Source organism: Haliotis asinina, chromosome 16 (genome assembly GCF_037392515.1).
Source record: "Haliotis asinina isolate JCU_RB_2024 chromosome 16, JCU_Hal_asi_v2, whole genome shotgun sequence".
In the NCBI taxonomy this organism is placed as follows: domain Eukaryota; kingdom Metazoa; phylum Mollusca; class Gastropoda; order Lepetellida; family Haliotidae; genus Haliotis; species Haliotis asinina.
In genome coordinates, this window is record NC_090295.1 from 39,895,002 (window position 1) to 39,904,842 (window position 9,841).

The window sequence follows — 9,841 nt, forward strand, 5'->3', positions numbered from 1 at the left end:
AAAACTCTTGTTCCTCTCTGAGATCAGTATCAGTAAATTGCCTCATGTATGGACGAAACATCGACCTTTTCCGGAAATCACTCCACCCAGTTCACCCCAACGGCCGGGGAAACAATCAGCATACCTGTCGTCTATACACGGCTGAGACTCAATCTACTGGACCAAGAAGAAGATCTTAACCATACCAAGTCACAAAAGTCACATGTTCAGATAAAGCAGATATAGTATGACAATTTTTTGGGAGAATTTTAGGAATATTCAAATGGATTTTCTAGTATAAACAACCTTGACAAGCAAGTGTTTCGGTTTCATTCAAGAGAGACAACTCCGTTACTCCTTTTTCATTAGTTTGTGAAGAGTTATCCCCTTTGTCTTTTTGCTAGCAGACGACACTTTCAGTGATCCTCAGTATGGATGATTTAGAGAACAGAAGGTGATTTTAAAGTATCACAACAAGGACAGCATGTCGGCTAACGTGAATACAACAGGCATCCCTTTGTCCACTGTTTATCTTGTTTTGAAAGTTATTGCAAATGGATATGGCACTAAGCACAAGGGAGCTGCAGGTAGGTCCAGAAAATTGACACTCGATGACAGGAGGCGGCTTGGTATTCTTGTTTCTAAAAAGAAACGAAGGAATCTAGAAAACTTAAGGCTGGATATGACTGATAGACAGTATTAGATTGGCCAAGCTATAGCCCTGACCTAAATCCAATAGAAAATGTTTGGGGACTTATGAAGGAAAGTGTCAGTAAGCAAAGTCTGACATATATTGCTGAAATTAAAGAGGAGGTTTCCGATATTGGGACAGCATGGACCACGGCTTTCTAACTTGTTTGATCAGAAGTATTCGCCGCCTCATTGAAACCTACATTGCTGCCCATGGTGACTTTACAAAATACATCTGTTCATCTGTTTTTGAACTGGTGTTATGTTCTTTTAATATTCACATTTTATACGTGTGTAATCAGTGAAAAACACAATCTTTAAATTCTCAATAATTTCTGAACATATACTATAACCCCGTGCCTCTCATTATGCAACCCGTCTAAAACGTAGACTCACTTAAAGCACTCACTGTATGTTATATACATATATATGTTCATACAGAAGTTGAATTTCTCCTCTGACTATGCAAACTTTGTGGAGATGAAATGCACAAGGATCATGCATCAAACTGATGAAAAACGTGCAAATATCTCGAAGCAATCAATGAACTCATGGCTTTTCAACTTTCCCAACTTGGTTTACAATGCACGAGTTCACGTGTAAACAGTGTCTTTAAACACTGAAATATTTTACAAAATCAAGTTTAGAACAGCTGACCGGAGAGAGTGGCTACATGTATAGTAGCGAGTCTAAACCCTAGATGGCACTATAAATACAGACATGTACTTAGGGTTTTACATCACAGAAAATGTTTCGATGCTCAAAAATGTTCGTTTGCTTTTTAAAGAAGTGGGTGCAAAGACACACAAGGAAGAAATAATGGACAATTGCCATCCAAAAAGTTTATACATGTTTAAGTGATAAAACAAAATTCCCATTGGAAGATTCTTTTCATTATCATGACCAAGGGTACGGACATTGATGAGCGTGTCAATATAGGTTACAGTAGAATATATCAACAGTATTTATATGTATATGACTAAACGGCAAGTTCTGTTCAAGTACATAATTCCCAAATCTTCAATGCTAACAGTTTGCGAAGATGTTTGTTTGCGAAGTATATAGAGATAATAAACATTTAGTACGTTCAATAAACGATCTTCACTGAGCAGAATGTACTCAAAACCTGTTTTCGAGAAAATGAAAAATGAAAGAAAACAAACAAGAAGGAATTGATACTGATTTCCTATGAACTGATGAAAGCATTACTATCGGCAGAGTAGCGAAAACGACATTGATGCAGTTTCATTTTGTGTGGCATCCGTACGAGGTGCATTCTATCTGCAAAAATATGTAAAACACATATCTTCAAATTTAGGAAGTGCAATTCAATACGTATTCAGCTAAAGTCATCATGCAAAACGGGGAATTGTATAACACCTGTTAGGTATCGATTCTCTACAAACCAACAAACCAAAGAAAAATATTTCTCACAAAACTGTTCAATATTAACCAGGTTACTGATCAATACGTACTATTGGACCGCAACAACAATTGAGTTAGCAACCGAGTTTTGAGTAAAAACCTCGATTTTAACGACGTTATAACGTACGCTAGCAACGGTGATGTGAATAAAATCGGTGGTAATATTGTTCACAAAGCAACTTTGTTCACAAAGCAACTCCCGCCAAGGCGGGATATCCTGGATGAGTGAGTGAGAGTTTATTTTCACACCGCTTTCGGCAATATTCCAGTAATATCACGACACCGGAAGTGGGCAGCCATGTGGGGAATCGAACCAAAATGCTACCCTACCGCCGTGTATCCTGGGTGAAAATAGCCAACTGAAGCTTTGGTCTGTCAAACAGTACATCCACTGATGTAGGGACATTTCACCCGAGTCAAAATTTCACCCAAGTCAAAATCACTTCAAGATTAAAGGTTCATTTTATCAAATACAATTGCACATGAATTCTGGGTGGAAATTGCCGTCACTATTATAATAAAAGTAACTGGTTGGCAATTGTGCTAGGTGGTAGTTGTCCCGGTGGCAACTGTCCGGATGGCAACTGTCCTGGTGGCAATTGTCTTTGGTGGCAACTGTCCGGATGGCAACTGTCCGGGTGGCAATTGTCCTAGGTGGCAACTGTCCGGATGGCAACTGTCCGGGTGGCAATTGTCCTAGGTGGCAACTGTCCGGATGGCAACTGTCCGGGTGGCAATTGTCCTAGGTGGCAACTGTCCGGGTGGCAATTGTCCTGGTGGCAATTGTCTTTGGTGGCAACTGTCCGGATGGCAACTGTCCGGGTGGCAATTGTCCTAGGTGGCAACTGTCCGGATGGCAACTGTCCGGGTGGCAATTGTCCTAGGTGGCAACTGTCCGGATGGCAACTGTCCGGGTGGCAATTGTCCTAGGTGGCAACTGTCCGGGTGGCAATTGTCCTAGGTGGCAACTGTCCGGATGGCAACTGTCCGGGTGGCAATTGCCCTAGGTGGCAACTGTCCGGATGGCAACTGTCCGGGTGGCAATTGTCCTAGGTGGCAACTGTCCGGATGGCAACTGTCCTAGGTGGCAACTGTCCGGATGGCAACTGTCCGGGTGGCAATTGCCCTAGGTGGCAACTGTCCGGATGGCAACTGTCCGGGTGGCAATTGTCCTAGGTGGCAACTGTCCGGATGGCAACTGTCCGGATAGCAATTGCCCTATGTGGCAACTGTCCGGATGGCAACTGTCCGGGTGGCAATTGTCCTAGGTGGCAACTGTCCGGATGGCAACTGTCCGGGTGGCAATTGTCTTTGGTGGCAACTGTCCGGATGGCAACTGTCCGGATGGCAATTGCCCTAGGTGGTAACTGTCCGGATGGCAACTGTCCGGTGGCAACTGCCCGGGTTGCAATTCAATCCATATAGAATCCAGCGATCCAACGTGCATGTACATCTATCAGACAGTAATACATACCTCACAACTGTTATTGTTTAACATGATAAACAATAAACAATAAACAATATCAAATTTAATGAATTTTACAGAAACAATGTGACATAGTGGCAACTTTCTTTGACAATAAATGAAAATATCACTCTGTGAAATGCCAACATTTTCGAAACAGCCAATGTCGCAGTATAGCAAGCCTCTGGAGGACAGTCAATAATTGGTGTTATCAACTACTGATAAAGTGAAGATTACTGCCTCGAGAACCACTCGTTGATAGTCAATGATACAACAATGGTCGACATACTGCCAACTGCTTATTATTTGCACACTGGTGAATGCTGGAGCGATGTGGTGGTGGGCACTACAATGGTTGATATGATCACAGATCCACGTACTTTGGTTACGATATGAGGCGCAATCAATCCATGAGTGACCATCAGACAGCAAGTCCACTCTTGCGACTGACTTGTATTCGTGGACGTTTTCAAACCAGGAATCTTCACATGGTTAGTATTTACAGTATTTAGTATTTACAGTATTTAGTATTTACAGTATTTAGTATTTACAGGAGTAGTCGACCCGTGAAGGTTCCGGGGTAGAATAAACCTTCAGCAACCCATGCGTGCCATAAAAGGCGACTATGCTTGTCGTAAGAGACGACTAGGATAGGGTGGTCAGGCGCGCTGACTTGGTTGATACATGTCATCGGTTCCCAGTTGCGCAGATCGATGCTCATGTTGTTGATCACTGGATTGTCTGGTTCAGACTCGATTATTACAGACCGCCGCCATATAGCTGGAATATTGTGCGGCGTAAAACTCACTCACTCACTCACTCACAGGAGTAGTCTGTCTCACAGACCCTGAACAGCGTTATGTTCCCTACTACCCTGCCCTTCTTCTAACGCTACAGCCCGAAATGATGCATGCTAAGATTTCCCAGCATCACTTGTATTCGTGGCAACAAAAGATTGGTCAGGCCGTGTGACTTGTGAGTTCTGTCACCATTGTCCGGTGGTGTGAGTCGACTTGTTCACTTAATCATAGTTACTGGATTTGTTTGGGTGAGTGAGTATGGTTTTACACCGCTTTTACCAATATTCCAGCAATATCACGGTTTGGGCACCAGAACACTGTGGGAGATAGAACCAGAGCCTTCGGCGTGACGAGATACGCTTTAACCATAGGCTACCCCACCGTCTCACACTGTCTCCTGAATTATATCATTGTTGTACAGTGTTCACTTGCCATAGTCAGCATACATCATGAGTGAGTGAGTGAGTCGATGTGGGGCGTAGTGTTGGAAGGGAGGTCAAATTAGGACGAACCCTACACGTTCACCTCGCAGGGTCGGATACAGCGTTTTGAGAAAGAAGAGGTGCACACTTCTTTTTCACTTGAGTTTCAATGGTCATTTAATAAGTAAACTTTCAGGACAAAGTTTGCGCCGCCCTCCATCCCCACCCATCCCCCTTTGGACCCGCCCTTGCCTCGATAGTGAAATCAGGATTTGAGCCCACGATAATAAGTTTCCCCTAAACAGCTCCTATCTGTTCTCCAAGACGTTCCAAAACTCCGTAAGGCACTTCTGATACCATACCATCATATTTGCTGTTGAATGACAAATACACTCAGATACATTCATTTTACCGAAGCGGGTTGAACCCTACCTGCACAGTTAAAGGTGTGCACGTGAGTTAATCGATCTGTGTAGCTATCAGACACCATGTGCACTTACACGTCATCGACCACGAGTCACAGCTTGTAGTGAGGGCACACACGCTGCACAAAAACATGGCACCTACAACAGAATGTATATTAAACGATGACATTTGTAGCAACTTCAGCATTCGGAATATTGACAAACATTTTATGCTGGAAATATCAAACCAGTTAAACTGCGGGAGTGGAGCTGGCCTGTTGTCGAGACGACGTGCATACCGTAAACTGCTGTTACCGACGTCACTTTACATAACCACCTGCACACGCAACTGTTACACACTCCACTGTAGATAACCATCTGCACGTGCAGCTGTTCATACGTCACGACAGACAGCTATATTTTTGTATAGGTCATTGTTATACCAGTTTCTCAGCTGCGGCTCTTACCTTTTACATGTTCCTAGGAGGGACAATGGCTTCGTAGTCAAAGGTGTCGGATTTGCTGCGTACATTTGCGTCCCTTGACCACCACACCAGATACCTACCTACCTACCTACCTACCTACCTACCTACCTATCTACTTACCTACCTACCTACCTACCTACCTACCTACCTACCTACCTACCTACCTACCTACCTACCTGCGCATTTAGATATGCCCAGAAAAGAAAGATTTTGTGATGAAAAAACTGTGTCCAATATGCGTACCATTTGTTAATATGCAAGGCATATGTCCATTTACGTAAACAGATTATTCCAACATTAGTTAAATCTGATCGCTTAATGTCCGGTGATAACTGTCATCTTATAAAGTTGACTGTATGTTGAGAAACCTTTGTACCTGAGGAAAAATCTGTTGGCAATGACTAACCGCTGCGCCATGGCCCAATGGCCCAATGGCCCAATGGCCTAAATCTGTGGCTGAATTAGCCACATCAACAGTTGTCATTGTAACGTATGCTATGCATGTACATCTTCATCATTACACTTTCTTGGAATAATATAGATTCAAGTATTTTGATGGGTTGAAGTCCCATTGCTTAAGCACTAGTTTTGAGGGCTACGCTGTCTCGTATCTGTACTCATTATCCGATATTTAGAAGGCTGTTCTGTACTGTCGTCCTTCAACGAATCATATCTTACATACCCCGAGTTCGAAACGCTGTGTTCCTCAAATTACAGTCAGGAAGAAACTCTCTTGCTTATGTGTATCACTTCTAAACGTCATTCAAAGACTAAATAAAGACGTTTTCATCAATAAATATCCTTGCTACCTTTCTCACAACACATCAACTTGCAAAATACCACTGAAATGGAGACAGCAACTTCTCCCCGTTTCGTTCAGCTTGTCTTGACTATGTTTTACAACAAGTTTAAAGCGAATAGGCTGGTTATCAGATATAAATAGTTCCAATTATCGCACATTAATACATGCAGATTTCAAACTGATCATACGCCATGTACATATGGCAATACGTTTTTATGCCTGGCCAAAATCCAAGCAGTATTTATTTTGAAAATGAGCCTCGGGGAATCGATGGTGTAAGGGAGGTAACTCTGATCCCCGTCCCGCCGCTGATTGTGGTGCAACATTTCTAAACATAAGTCTGACGTTTACAACATGACTACTCTTCAATACATAGAGATGCACGAACAACATTTCAATCAGTTGTGCAATATCGGCGCGTAGATCACTTAAAAGGAGCCTGCGCAGATAAGCATTTCAGAAACGAATCTCTGTATTCGTTTGGAATACGTCATGAAGTAAGTACATTGTACATGCATATGCTTGTATATTTTTGGTTTATAACATTTGCCTGCATCATTGACTGTATTTGCAGCTGACGGCAGATATATACAATGTTTGTTTAATGTATTGCATATGCAAATATATTTTTTATTTAGAAATATTACCTACATTATTCCCTGTATTTGCAGCTAACGGCAGCTAAATACAAAATGTGCTTAATTTCTTATTAAAAGTTTGAATATATATTTTCCAAAAAATATTTAAACTTGTTTAACTGCACCATGATATGATGGCCAGGTCCAGTTTCCCACGGTGTGCATGTCTGTATGTATATCTTCGTTTAGGTAAATGCAATTTATGGTTGCTGTGGGGGCAGGAAACAAACATACAAAGGTAGTTCAACAGACCGCATCCGCATGGTGCTTTGCGTTTTCCGACTAAATTACTTTTAGGCGCGTTGTATCTTCATTCTGCGAGACGATCCACAATAATGTATAGCATTGCGCACGCATTCGCCAGAAAATAAACACACGCATTGCAAGGCGTTTTTACGTGTATTAAGAAACACTCATATCTTCAAATGTTTTACTGATATTTTGAATGAAAATTGACATATAATAAACTGGAGGTATCTCAAACAGAGATAATTATAGATATCTTCAATACAATTCATGAGAACAGAGGTAACTATAGATATCTTCAATACAATTCATGAAACCCGTGAATGTCCCGGGGTAGAATAGGCCTGCAGTAACCCATGCTTGCCATAAAAGGCGACTATGCTTGTCGTAAAAGGCGACTAATAGGATCAGGTGGTCAGACTCGCTGACTTGGTTGACACATGTCATCGGTTCCCAGTTGCGCAGATCGATGCTCATGTTGTTGATCACTGGACTGTCTGGTCCAGACTCGATTATTTACAGACCGCCGCCATACAGCTGGAGTATTGCTGAGTGCGGCGTAAAACTAAACTCACTCACTCACAGTTCATGATATCGCGAAATGAATTAAGAATATGCTGAGACATATTCATGATGTCTTGAAAATGGAGATATCAATAATTGATTTAAAGACATCTTCAAAAATACTACTGATGTCTTTAATTCGATTTTAGATATTAGTAATAGCAAGAACCCAAGATACCTAAATCGATTTTCAGATATCTCTAATTGAATTGAATATATCTGCAATATATTAGTGGATGTATGTATATTCAAGATATCTTGAATTCATTTCTAATGCAGTTATGTTTACTATGATCATAGCTGTTTCATTGATATCTTAAACCCACTTAAAGATATCACGAAACATGTTCTTGATAAATGTTCTTGACATGTTCTTCTCTAAAACGTTTTGAAATATCAGTGCAGGTAATTCTATTTGGGATATGAGAAATAAAGTGTAAGATATTTTCACTTATCCGATATCTCTTAAACATTACTGATATAATCAAATAGAATAGATATCTTCAAAGGAATTGAAGATATCTTAAATTCCTCAGTGAATGTGAAAGCGGCTTGTCAAACTCACGCATACGAAACATATATGTGATATTTATCGATATTATATATACGATAAGGTCGATATGCCATACGTATTTCAATAACACGAATGCGATACGATTCGAATCCCAACAGAGTATTAAAAAGTAATTAATATTTCTTCACATCTACATCAGTAAAGAATACGAAGACACCCGTAACATCAGTGATTCCTCTTTATTTACTCTGTTAGATAGTATATACTGGCGTCTCCTATTCTCTCGGTACTTACGGATATCGGCAGAAAAAATAATACAAACAGTTCTTTTCGTATGTATACTTGTTGTTTTTAAATGAAGAGATTCTCCCTCTAATATCTGCATCTATCAACTGCTTGATAGGTGTATTATCGCACATGAGCTCGATCAGTCGATGAAAAACGTGGTCGTCCGTCGCTGACTTTTCGAGGCGTCTCCCATTCTCGCGGCATAACGAGAAAGTAACGTTATTAGGTGTAAGGAAGGGGAATCTTATCGGAAAGGGCGGGGAAAAGTTACGATTTTTCCAAGTTGGTTACATCTCACGCATACTCGTTACACTGCAAAATTGTGATAATTCACAGACTTGGGCCACTTCCTAGTTACCGATCAATGATGTAAACAACCGCTAAGGATCACGCATCAGCGATCTCGGCAGAAAACGTGTTTACCGCGAGAATAGGAGACGGCCCTATAGTTATTCAAACACTGCACGAGGAAGAAAATAAGTGTTCTGTTTTCTTTGGTATCAAACTAAATTTAAAAATACAAATTATTTGTTTTCACATTGCTGAGTTTGAATCCATAGCACAGGTCGCACTGCAAGTATAAGCAACGTTAGACATCTCGGTCATTAAAAGGTTGTTTTACCACTAATGCGATTCTGTATGCATAAAGTCAATTATTGTAATGTACATACGACAGCGCTACTATGCAAAACGACGCAATATACAATAGATGGGCAATGCTATGGAAAATGTGCAGCTGTTGTCGATTTGATCTGTTGCGATTAATATGGTATAGTAGTAAGGCTAACGTCTACAGATTAAGTCTTTCAAGGGCATTTAGAAGTGAAATACATAACAATGAAGATTTTTATGGATATCAACTTCTTTATATGAGAACACAACGTTTCGGAGTTAATGCTTACTCCTTCATCACCTTGTATACAGATTAGTCTGTTTGCAGTGAAAACATACCGAAAAATTTCACTTTTAACAAAATAGTGAATCGAATAAAGTGAAATTAAGATTACGAGTCTTCATAATTCTACCTCGCCTACTGAACGTTTAAATCTTAGAATTTCAATCGTCTTAGGAGGTAAGCTGTTTAACAAACGGTCATAGTTTCAAATCTCTTTTTTGTAT